Below are 12,303 nucleotides of genomic sequence, written 5' to 3' on the forward strand. Positions count from 1 at the left end.
TGTACAGACCTCCTCAAAAGTGATCCAGAAGGGCTAACGATGAGAGATAGCTGAAGACCATGGAAACAGAACCAGAAATTTAAAATCCACTTAGAAGGATAGGAGGGCACATTTATCTTGAGGGCAAATGAAATTATCATGGTCGAGCAGTGGATTTAGCTTGGAGATTTTCAGCAGCAAAGGTAAAAAGAGAAAGATGTTGAACTGAATTTATTTGTTATGCCAACAACAACTGCTGCGTGGTCACGTCATGGGGGAACACGCGTTCGTAGGTGAGAGAAATGTTTCTCGGAGATATTTGATCATGTTGTGACTCCTACAAGGGAAAAGGGACGGCTGCACTGCAGTAGTGTGGATGTGAGTCAGACTGGCCCGAGTTCAAGTCCCCGATCTGCCAGTTCCTACTATCACTCTGAACAAGGGCAGGATACTTACTATCTCTGAGCCTCCGTTCCCTCATCCCAAAATCGGGAAGAGGCATATCTTCTTTATTGGGTGGTTGTGATGTTTTTAACGAAGTCGGTGCATCTCAAGTGCTTAGCGCAGTGTGGGATGGAGACGACGAGTGTTGGCTAGTTCATTCCGATTTTGACTAGCGTTGTGATGGCAGGTACTTAAAAGTCCTTCCTATGGTCTTTGGTCTTACAAACTCGTGGTAGAAGTTGCCCCAACTCTGGAATGGATACGCAAGCATTAGTTTTATCTACACGTATCTTCTGAGTACACTGTTCTCCAACTAATTTAAAGGTTAGATAGCCATTATGAGTCTTAATTCTATGAGCCATGAAAGTTCAACACGGAGGGAGGTAATGATGTCTGCCTTGCCAGGAAGTGGAGTAAAGCTAGGAAATAGGTGGGAATCAAGCACAGGACTTCTGGAGCTCTCCAGACCCCAGGGAAACTCCAATCGCCAGACTCTAGATTCATCCCACCCCACTACCTGCTTCAAGATCGTCTCGACCTGGGAAAACGGATGGTCCTTTCCAAGCCGATGTTCATATGTATGACCCTCACATCTCCCCGAACATGTGTCTGACAGGAAATGGATGTTAGGGCACGCTGCACTTCAGCAACCGTAATAGGGCAAAATTAACCTCTGCTCAAGTAAACCCTTCCCCAAATGCAGCGCCGGATACTAATAAGCTGAGAGCTTATCTTTGTGAGACTTGAATAAGCTATAAAATGGAAGCTCTTTTTCCAAATAAGAGACTGCCATACACCAGTAAGTGCGATTATCCGAAGAGAAGGTGGTTTTACTTATTTATTTATTTTTTTCCTTAGGATATCAGACCTGCTAGTCTACATTTCCACGGGTTCATAGTCTTTCAATTAGATACTCAGTTGAATATAAATCACTTTGCCAGTGATCCTTGCGGAGGAATGTTTGGGGGGGAGGAAGCCAAGAAAAAAGCTTTGCAAACAAGAGGTCTCATCATCTCAATATTACACTTTGTCATTAACGACGCTGACTGTTTCATTTATTATTCAACCCAACTTAAGAGTAATTTGTGCTGAGAGCAGGAGCAAAAAGGGGAAAAATGAAGGCTGGAGAGCGTGTTTATATTAGAAATAATTTTAAAATAGTGTCTCTAATGCATAGTGAGAATGAATGTGTTTTTTTCATCATTTAAATTCAATTATGTGCACAGTAGTTTTGCCTTTTCTCTTAAGTAGCAGAATGGTCCTATAAAGCCTTGAATGTGGCGATTGTTTGAGTATATGTGCCCTTCCTTCCTTCTTCTTTTCTTTTTTTTTTTTTTTTTTTTTTGCACTGCATCCTTTATGTACTTTTTATTTACAAATTAATTATTCTTCAGTGGAAAGCTTTTTAAGGTTGAGGGGGTTCTTTTCTAAGAGCTACCTCAAGTCGTAAAAATAAGAGACATTAATATCCCTGGTTGTATTTGTTCGTTCTGCCCGCAACTATGTGTTACACTTCTAATAGGTCCCAAGCACCATGGTAGGCACAGAAATTCCCGGGAAGTCAAGATGACTCCCTGCCCATGTAGGATGGATTCCCAAGGGAGCTGGCCCAGGAGCAAGCAATTCCAGAGAGGCGATGAGAAATGGCAGGAGGATACACCGTGGAGGCAGCTTCTGATTCGAGACATTGGTGGACAGTAATGTCGAGGAAGACTATCTGGGATCCAGGGCAAATAATGTGGTGTGTTGCGGACCCATAAGGAGATCAAGTATGCTAAAGAGTAAGATGTGAAGAAGAAAAACACAAGAGTAAACTGTGAAGGCTATGTGGATGGAAGGAAAGATGGACAGCTGAGTGGGCTCCACATCACGAGGGACCTTTCATAACTTCAAAGGATGCTCAGTGGGTGAGCTCATGCAAATGGGTGAAATCAGAGCAGCTTAGTTAATAGTGCCCATGTCAATTTTTGGGTGATCGTTGGGGGCAAGCGGAGTGACGGGTACACAGGAGCTCTCTACACTATTTTTTGCAATTTCTTGGGATTCTAAGATCATTTCAAAGTAAAAATATTTTAAATATTGAAAAATTATGTAAATTGTGAAAAAAGGATGCTAAGACATGAGGGTAATGGGGAGCCACAGACTCCAGTGCAGAAATGGGTTGCCTAAGAGGTGGGACTTGGAAGGGACTTCAAGGTTTTCAACCACACTCACCTGTACTGTGTGGGAAATTAAGTAGAATCCCAGACAGGACTAATGGGTTACATGATACATTAGCAATGGAGCTGAACTGACATGCCTTGATTGTTGGCTTGCTGCTCGTTTCATTTTCTGCATGTGTTTAGTTGGAGATGCTGACTATATTGGAAAGAGCATGGTCTTTTGAGCCAGACCACCAGCTCCCTACTCTGCTCTTGTCAGCTGTATTCCTTGTGGGTTGTATCCTGCAGTCGTTTAACGCATTCTCTGGACTCACTGGCCCAACACCAACTCAACCTCCATTACCTGTGGGACTCAGGGTCAAGTGTACTTCACACTCTCCACTTGCAGGACCAAGGAACTTATGGTACCTGTCACATAGGTTTGCGGCAAGGACTAAACTGGTACATGAGTGGAAAGTTCTCAGTGTCTATTGTGACACAAGGGTGTTAAATAAATATTACCTATTGTACTGTTTGAGCTGACTGTGTCTCTGGACATGTTATTTAATCTTTATGAACTTGCAAGTCCACGTCCGTAAAATGGAGATAATCATACATACTTACCAAGGCCACCAAGAAGACAGAGTGAGATGATATGTGTTGTAGGTCTTGAACAGAGGACACATTAATACCCGTTGGTCCCTCTTCTTCCTGTCTCTTGACTGTCCTTCCTGCCTGGCCAGCCTCCCTGTGCCCAAATCCACCAAGTGTATGTGGCCAAACCCCCAACCTCCATGGGTAGCCCGCTCTGTTCCAGGCTCCTGCCCAGGTCTCTCATCTTGGAATATATTCTTTTTTGTGTGTAAAAAAATCGATATTTATTATGGACAAGATGAAAAAAAAGAAGTGTAAATAAAAGGAAAAATATGACCCTCAAATTTTATGTCTAAAGTCAGGTGCTATGAATGTTTTAGCACAATTTCCTCCAGGTTCATTCTACATATTTTTACACAGATGAATTTATTCAGAGAGAGAACGGTTTTGCATCCTCTCATTTATCAGGGAGGAGGATAATGAGCTAAAGAGCCTTTTCCTTTGTCCTACATTTTATTTCAACAACTTACAATGGCTGCATAATAGTCCCTTGTGGGAGTGGTATACATATGTATTCAATGATCCTTGTACAGAAGAATCTTTACATACATACATTCTTCATATTCTTTATATTCTCCATATATATGCATATGACTAACCTGAATTAACAGCACCGTGGTGAACACTTGACACATATAACTAGAGCTTGCTAATGGGCTCGTCTAATGTTGAATTCTTGTCTCTCCCCTGGGGGTTCTGAATATCATATGCTCCACCCCTGGATTTCACCCTGCAGATTTTTTCTGAAATTGATCAATGCTGGGTAGCTGCATCTTGCTTGGCCTATGACCTGGCTCCTCATCTCTTTTGGCACCATGTTCCTCCTCCCAAGGGCTGGCTTTCTCACTCCAGAGGCAGGTCTGCTCTGGGTTCCTGTTCCATCTCTGCTTGCTGGACACTATCAGAGTTAACATTACTATTCCCTATTTTTTAAAAGCAGGAACAAACAAACAAAAACCCACAATTGACTCTTTCTGTTTTACCAGGAAGCCTTTTGAAGACATGTTGGTCCTCCTGTTTTCTTTATTTCAATTTTGCATGGAAATATCAGATACTCCACGAGGCCTGAAGCGGAACGGAGAGAACACGATTTGGTTCTCGATGGGTTGGCCCTAGTGCAGATACGCACAATTACAATTCTAGTTCCAACAGGCGTGAACTTTGATCCACAACAGAGCTGAGTTCCAGTCTCAATTCTTCCCCTTCCTAAATGTGTGAAGGATGATGAGGTCTTGAGCCTCTGTGACCTTCAGTTCCCTGCGTGAAACTGGTCTGTGTGTCAGCACTGACCAGAAGAGTCCATATGGGATTTTTCTCATTACTGTGCTTGTGCTGGTGGCTGGTCACTCTGGGGGCAAATCCAGCCTCCAGGACAACTGGTACATTAGCAAACATTGCTAGAAAATCATGACGCTATTGCTCACTATCGGGGTAGGCTTAGACAAGATAGTGATCCTTAATAAGCCTCAGTTTCTCCCTGAAAAAGATAGAGAAACATGTATTTATTTCGTGGGGCTGTTCTATCAAAAGGAATAATGCATTTAAAGTGCCTGGCATATGCCAGGAACTCAATAAATATTCATTTCTTCTCACTCTCCTCCGTCCTAATGCCATCTTGGATTTCACCACAAGGCGTTTGACCAGGCAAAGAAGGTCACATTGGAGACTCGGGCAGTGTGGAGCCACACTCCTCCAGACTTTTCAGAGAATGATTGAAAGTTAAACTGGGCCAGGAGTCTGGTGACGTTTGGGTGAGAGACAGAGTTAAATTAAGGTTTAATCTTAGCCCCTCCATGTGTTAGCCAGGCTGTGCAGAGCGAAGAGCTTGAAAGAGATTCAATGCTGAATTTTCTCACTAATCTGATGAGAAGAGAGAGACACGAAAGAAAGAAAATGAGAGAGAGGGAGAATCAGAGTTCAGATGGCTAATTTTCTAGCCAGCAGCTACTGGAATGTTTCCATTAGGAGATATGAAAAGAGACAAAGAGAAATAATAACGGAAGATGGGCTTTGTTGGCCAGAAAATGTTCTCATTCTGCCGGGGTGGAGGGCAGTGGGCAGGAGCACGGATGGAAGCAGGTACTCGGGGGACATATTTCATTTTAGTGTAGTCACTTCGGAACTTCTCTATCTGCACATTCAATTAGCATCGGAGGGAAAAATAAAAGTCCCTCACATGTCAGCCTGCTTCCCGAGCTCCGAGGACAGAGCTGGGTAAATGCAGTGACCTTACATCACTCCCCCCAGAGAGCACTTTCCATCTCTGTATTGGCCTCCAATGTAAAAGGAAATGGATATATTAGTTCTTGTCCTTTTCTGTTTCATTCAGGAAAGAAAAGGCTTAAGTTCGTTTTAAATGAAAACAGTGGAGTCATTGTCTTTTTTGTAGGTTCTCCCTCATCCCCCAGAGTCATAAGAATCAACCCCCATGACTGTTCCTTTTCTCCCTTCCTTGTTCAAGTGCATTTTGCTGATTCAATGAAATATGGCCCATGTGCCCATCCATTGTCTCCAAGACACGAAGATGGGAAGTACCGAGGTGAGCTTTGGATGGTGCTTCCAAGGCCACGGCCCCTAGCCATGGGGCTTCCTCCAGCCTTGTCTCCCTCCATATTTTTCTCACATGACTCCAGTTCTCTAATTTAACTTGTTTGACCTTGTGCTCTCCTGAATCATTTCTTTAGATCATAAGTTCCTGAGAGGTCCTTTACCCTTGATTTTCAACATCTTGATCAGATTCTATTACTCAGGCCTCCCTTCCCCAACTCTGCCGACACATCTGTTCAATCAGTTCACTTCTGCACAAACTTGAGGGAGTCTGAACTCAGAAGCATTCATTCATCCATCCATCATGTTTGTTCTATTTGTGGACAACTTTCCCAAATGGCCATGCTATTTGTAATCCCATACTCTTTTCTAAAACCTTGTTCCTCTCCGCCACAAGGTGGTCTTTGGCCCCTCTCCTGGAATGTGGGTAGCATTTGTGATGGCTGCCTTGACTAATAGGAAGTGAAGGTGATACTGCATGAATCTGCACTAGGTGAACAAAGGGAACATAGTCCTTGCCTGACTCTCTTTCTTAAGCTATCACCCTTAGAACCTCCATGTTGGGAGAAAGCCTGGGCCACATGAAAAGGCAGCATGTAGGTGTCCTCATTACTAACAGCCTATAGTCAATATCAAGCACCACAGGTGTGAATAAATGACCCTTCAGATGGTTCCAGCCATTGAACCACTCTTCACTCAAGTATTCCAGCTGAAGCCTCAGACATTTCAGAGTGGACACAACTATTTCCACATCCCCTTGTTTGTATGGCTTACCCACAGAATATGTGAGCCTAATAGTGATCACAGCAATTAAAAAAATAATATATTCTTCATCCATTCATCCATCCATCCATGAACTCATCCATCCATCCATCCATCCATCCATCCATCCATCCATCCATCCACTCATCCATCTACCTAAGACACATTCAATGATACCCCCTTGTGTGTCATAGACGTAGACATGAGAATGCAGAGGTGAAGATGTGAAAGTAACTGCCCTGAGGGGCTCACGGCCATGCCAATCATTCTATTGATCCAAGAATCCCAAACGACCATAAAGTACCCTTCCTAATATCCCATTTCAGGCATTAACAGTCGATTATGCATGTGTTTCTGCTTTGCCATTCCAATTAAGCTCCTTTAGAATAAGGGACCAACTCCATATTTCCCATGATACATAGCACAGTTTCATAAACTTAATAGATGTTTGATATAGATTTGTTAATTAAAAAACTCAGTTCATCTACTCGCATTAGGTTTTCCAGGTCCCAAGCAAATAAACTAACTACATTCTGGAAAAAAAACCCTGAATGAATGAAACCGTTCTGTGAATAGGAGAGAAGGACTAAAGACATCAACAGTTTTTTTTTTTTTTAATTCTTACTATGTGATGGAAAACTGCTGTTTTTATTTAATCCCCATAGCAATCCCATAAAAAAACATGATAATCCTCAAATTACAGATTTGGACTTTAATCCAGACTCAGTCAGTTGTATGGCTACTGACTGAGGTGCTAGGAGGCTACCAATGCCGGAAGACCCTTCCCAGCTGCCGTGGTGGCTCCCATTGTAAAGACGTGACACAGGTGACACGAGCTTACAAGACCTTTGAGCAGGCTGCCTCGAAAAGAATGCTTTTCACCGCCCTGCTCTGTATCTCCTTTAAGTGGCAACTTTGGTGCTTATGAACATTCTGGATGCCTCCTCTTTCAAGTTACTGATTACTACCCAGGATAAAAAAAACGTTACTGATCGCAACCTCCATTTCTACACGGAGAAGCCAAAGCACAGGACTTTGGGGAAAACCGTTGAAAATCCTCATGAAGCCTTAAAAATGAAACAAAGGAAACAGGTTTTTATGTTCGTCACAAAAGCGCTACTTTAACTTTTGCTCTTCCACGTTTTGTGAGCAGAAGTGTCGTGCAACATTGCTGGGCCCATTTCGGGGAACACGGGTATGGCGCTGAGGAGTCCGGAGGCATCTCCTTGCCAAACTGAAAGCACGTCTTACCCTGGTGCTCGGCTCCATGAGGAGGCCCCCACAAGGAGGCATTCCTAATGTGAATATGCCTTATCACTCTGAGTGACCTTGACGTCCAAAGCCTCCAGTTTCACAGATAACCCATCTGTGTTGAGGCTGTGGGCGGTAGTGTCTAGAAAGATGATGTAACTGTTTATTAAAAGAAACTGTGGTGTTGGGAGTTATTCTTTGGATAGTGGGACTTCTCAGAAGAAAATTCAAGAACCCCAAAAGCTTCTGGATAGCATATGTGGTTCTATGGGTAAAGAAATACTCTTTCTTCTAACAAAGTCCTTCTCTGCTGTCTCTAGAGAACTGTGTAATTGCAATCAGAACTCTGGATGTGATGATAGTGACGCCATTAGCCCACACCAGTTTTAAAAGGTGGAAATTGAAGGCTGCTGGGCGGGCGGGGGGGTGGGGGGGTAGAGGGGATGTCATTTGCCCAAGGTCACCGGTGGTTCAGGAGAGCTGTGGTCAGTTTTGATCTGGGGAGCCAGCACACTGCAGCCAGACCCTAGTGCCACACACCTTGCCCCAGTCCACTCACCTGTCCCGTGTCCTAGCCTGTTCTCCACCTTCCTGGCTCCTGACCTCCTTGTGAGTCTTTTGGTTCAGTCCTCATTCCTCCCATGAGGAAGTTTGGTCACTGTCTTTCTTTCCCTAGAAGAGAGCCAGGTATTAAATGCATAAGCATGCCAGGTAAAAATCCTCTAGGGATTGGGGAGGAATCATTCAAATTCAAATATGTGGTCTGCTTTGGCTAAAGCAAGATGTGTTGAAACTGGCCGGAACCGGCTTCACGGAATGAGGCTTAATGTTTTGTTCACAGGTCGGTCTAGATGCCCTCTGATGGATCTTCATCTCCTTGAACATTCTTTCTTTTGCAAGTCGGTCCAGAGTTGCTATAACAGAAAGCCCCTCTTCCCAAGATAGAACTGTCCTTTCCTCCTTCGTGCGTTCCCATTGCTCCCTTGCCAAAAATATCAAAAGAAGAGTAAATAACATCAATCCGAGGCACAGCAATAACAACAGGAAACCATTGCTGGATGCTCACATGTGGAGCAGGGAAAGTGGGAGGTGCATTTTTTCATTTCATAGTGAAAACTATCCTAGGGAGGGAAACTCTTTATTCCATCTTGCAGATTAGGAAATGGAGGCCCAGAGAAGTTGAGCAGCCTTTACCAGGTCCAAAAACTGGTCCAGCAAAGGCTCAGGGACGTGCACGTCTTATTCTCAAGCTCCATCTCTCACCACCAGACATCTGTCTCTGTGGGCCATCTGCCACCCTGTGAAGACCTCCAGCACTCTTTTCTGACTTTCATTGTTTAACATTCTTCTCTTTGGCTTGACTGTGAGCTTCCGAAGGGCTTCAACTATAGTAAGGACGCAAGCAACATTTTATGAATGGGATAGTGATGGGCTCGGAAACTTTGAAACTTAGAACTGTCTGTTGACATCATCATGCATCACCGTGCCGTTGAGGGAACACATGCAGAGCCTCGCATGAGGGGGACACGTGCCAGAGTCATTTTCTTATTTTCGTTGCTTTCGTTCTGTGTGTTTCGTAATCTGTGACTGGCCCTTTAAGTCATCACTGTGCCATCTCTAAGTTTTGCTGCATAAAGGGCTTTTCCTAAAATGGGACACTTCATTCTGATTGCTTCCAATTACATCCTCACTTGATGTGAATCAAATCAAGACTTTGCTGCCTAACACCCCATGATCTCATCTCAGTAAAAACCCACCAAATCGTGACTAAGTATGACAATGAAGGAGGCGAGATCCTCACGTGTCCCCTTCAGTGCAAGGAGGGCAGTGCCCATGGGATGTTCGAGAATTATGCCTGTGATTGTCAGGGGTGCCCAGGCAGTTGGCAGGAGGGAATGGTGAGTTGGAATCAGGGTTGCCTCAAGACACCTGCACCTGGTGAGGAAGAGGGGGACCTCTGGTCTAGATCATCTAACACTTCGTCAGTAACCAAGGCCACTTGAGACCATTGCCTACAGTTGTCCTCCAAGTTATTTCTTGCACTAGTAATTGCACATGATGTTTGGGAACGAAAGGAGTCTATGATCAAATAATTATGGGACACATCTCATGTAGGAAGTGTCACAATGTGCATCTGCATATGAAATCTCTGAAATGTACAGATGAGAAATCTCAACTATAATCTAGTACACTGCATGCTTCCTCAGTCATTATGGCAGGAATGATTAACCTGTCATTGAACACACATTTCTCCAACTGCCTTGGAAAAGAACTCTGATGTTATCCACATTGGCAATACCCTTGACTAAAATACTACACTTCCCAGCATCTCTTGCAGCTGGATGTAGTTGTGTGACTACATGGTGGCCCATGAGATAAAATCAGAAGTGTCATAAGGGATTTCAGGAAAGACTATTTCAAAGAAGGGATTTATCTAGAAGAAGCACCATGCCTATCCACCCTGTTTCCTACTTCCTCATTCCTGTTACTTGGAATGCAGATGCAATGGGTGGAGCTGTAGCAACCATCTTAAACTACTGAATGATTTTGAAAACGGAAGTCATCGCAAAGGATGGTGGGAAGAAAGATAGAAGGATCTGGGCTCCCTGTCCTATCAGCCCACTGCTGCTCACCTCTGGATGACTTTTGCTTAAAAGAAAGATAAACTTCCATCTTGTTGAAGCTACTGTTGTTTCTGATCTCAGTTATTAGTACTGAAACAAATTCAGATTAAGCTCATCACTGAAACCCCTCACTGCATGACTTACTATTACTGTCCTTTAGAACACAGTTTGGAAAACATGGATCTGACTCAAGTCTCAACATCTACACCTGCAGGAGGAAACCCCGGCCCAGAGAAGAGATGTCACTCGTCAGACGTGACATTAATTTTAGCTATGGATCTGGACATTGGCCCAAATAACCTGGAAATTGGCCCCTAGCTCTTACCTCCCTCATGCATATTTTCCAGATCAATTTGAAAATAATTTTAGGTCCACGGTATAAATTACTGAGGGCATAAATTTACAGATCTTCAAGTGTCTCTAATAGAAACTCAGGGTACCTCAAAGAGAGAGTAAGTCATTTCAGGCAACCTTGTCCTAGAATGTTCACCACTGGGCATTTGGGGAGACTTGAAATCCCTTTGTCACTTCAGCATGAGGGGAAGTCTCTCTAAGGGAAGGTAAGGGGGTAGTCAACAAGAGTAACACTTTTGTTTTCTCTGCTTGCGAATCCAACTAAATCAAGAAGGGCTTCCAATTTGCCCTTCAAGAATGTCACACTGAGTGGTTTGGGGGGTCTATCAACTTGTCTCACAGCCCCCAGGCTGATTAAAACACCTTGAGGAACCGGCAAGTTGCTACGGAGGCAGAAATGTGGACCCTGTTTGATGGGTCTCTCAAGTAGATAAATCTACTTTGTCAAACGTGAGGAGACGAACGCCTCCTGTTCCCGTCTCTGCGGACTTGGGAGTCCGCACGCACGCACATACACAAACACCGGTGGCATGCACACACACACACAGACACTACAACCTCCCACACTCATGCACAGCCCTACCCACCCACACACAGAGAGGCATGCCTGCCACACACACCCATTGCACACACACACCGTACACACACACCTGGCACATGGATACACACACACACATACAAGCCACACACACACCCCTATGTGCACAGCACACCACACATACACCGCACTCAGCTAGCCTGAGATGGAAACAAGAAAGGCAGAAGCTGTATCATTAATTACTCCCCCATTGTTAGGAAAAATTTTAAATTATGATATTGTTACCTGAGGGCTTGCTGACAGACTTCTTCAGTTCTCCTCCACCTGGAGTAATTCCAAGTCTTCTTTTCTCCCTTCTTACTTTTGAATTCTGGAATGCAGACAGCAGAATTTTCCATCCGTAAACGAATGTGTCTAAACCCCAATTATCACGCTGTGTCACAAGAAGGGGCCTGAGCCACCAGGTTTCTCCACCTCCAAGCCAAGAAATCCAGGATCCTTGCACTACTCATAGCTTGAACCTCCCCAGAATGTCCTAGGGATTTGGGGGTCCTTCCCCTACGCGTTTGTAGTCACACTCATTTTTAAGGCATTGCTGAAAAACCCGGGGTGGCATTTCCTCTCTTATCTTCCGTAAGTTCTCACATTTTCAGAGGAGTATAGGAAGGTTTTACAGCCTTTTTTCTCTCTTCCTGCACAAGCCAAAGCTAACCTCTGTAACAAACGACCCCCAGGTCTCAGAAGTTCAACAAATACAAATGAGCATCTTGTCCCCCTTTGTCATAGTCCAGTGAGGTCAGTGGGAGGGGGCACTTTGCTCGGGGCCAGGATTTGGCAAACCACAACCCAGGGACACAGCTACCCTGTCGCTTGTTTCCATAAATAAAGTTTTCTTGGAATACAGCCACGTCCGTTCACTGGAGTGGTGTCTGAAAGTCGGCGGACCCTGCCCCAGGCAGGCGTGCAGGGACCCCGTCTCCTTCTGTCTCGTGATTCCCCTCACCCCTTT

General features: G+C 44.3%; 1 long non-coding RNA gene across 1 annotated transcript; it reads right to left on the minus strand.

Annotated features, from left to right (window-relative positions):
• Window positions 1–204: 204 nt before the first annotated feature.
• On the minus strand, window positions 205–11,646 carry LOC121105178. The gene is made up of 3 exons (XR_005837568.1): window positions 11,580–11,646; window positions 8,338–8,450; window positions 205–673 (listed from the first exon to the last, which is right to left on the minus strand). It is a non-coding gene; the product is annotated as an uncharacterized LOC121105178 (long non-coding RNA).
• Window positions 11,647–12,303: the final 657 nt, after the last annotated feature.

The sequence above is a fragment of the Ursus maritimus genome, unplaced genomic scaffold (genome assembly GCF_017311325.1).
Source record: "Ursus maritimus isolate PB19 unplaced genomic scaffold, ASM1731132v1 scaffold_25, whole genome shotgun sequence".
In the NCBI taxonomy this organism is placed as follows: Eukaryota; Metazoa; Chordata; class Mammalia; order Carnivora; family Ursidae; genus Ursus; species Ursus maritimus.